The 507-nt window shown below is 41.2% G+C and overlaps 1 protein-coding gene across 13 annotated transcripts in view; it reads right to left on the bottom strand.

Annotated features, from left to right (window-relative positions):
- Positions 1-507, bottom strand: part of CTAGE5 (CTAGE family, member 5) — a 97,449-nt gene that overhangs the window by 43,070 nt on the left and 53,872 nt on the right. The gene's annotated exons all lie outside the window — the stretch shown is intronic.

Here is a 507-nt window from a genome sequence, read left to right as displayed (position 1 = left end):
CCTGATCTGCTTCTTGAGAAATTTGTATGCAGGTCAGGAAGCAACAGTTAGAACTGGATATGGAACAACAGACTGGTTCCAAATAGGAAAAGGAGTTCGTCAAGCTGTATATTGTCACTCTGTTTATTTAACTTATATGCAGAGTACATCATGAGAAACGCTGGACTGGAAGAAACACAAGCTGGAATCAAGATTGCCGGGAGAAATCTCAATAACCTCAGATATGCAGATGACACCACCCTTATGGCACAAAGTGAAGAGGAACTAAAAAGCCTCTTGATGAAAGTGAAAGAGGAGAGTGAAAAAGTTGGCTTAAAGCTCAACATTCAGAAAACTAAGATCACAGCATCCGATCCCATCACTTCATGGGAAATAGATGGGGAAACAGTGGACACAGTGTCAGACTTTAATTTTCTGGGCTCCAAAATCACTACAGATGGTGACTGCAGCCATGAAATTAAAAGGTGCTTACTCCTTGGAAGGAAAGTTATGACCAACCTAGATAGC

Source organism: Bison bison, unplaced genomic scaffold, assembly GCF_000754665.1.
Source record: "Bison bison bison isolate TAMUID 2011002044 unplaced genomic scaffold, Bison_UMD1.0 scf7180017864041, whole genome shotgun sequence".
Classification (NCBI taxonomy): Eukaryota; Metazoa; Chordata; class Mammalia; order Artiodactyla; family Bovidae; genus Bison; species Bison bison.
Note: the sequence above shows the minus strand (reverse complement) of the source record. Positions and strands in the feature narration are given on the sequence as shown.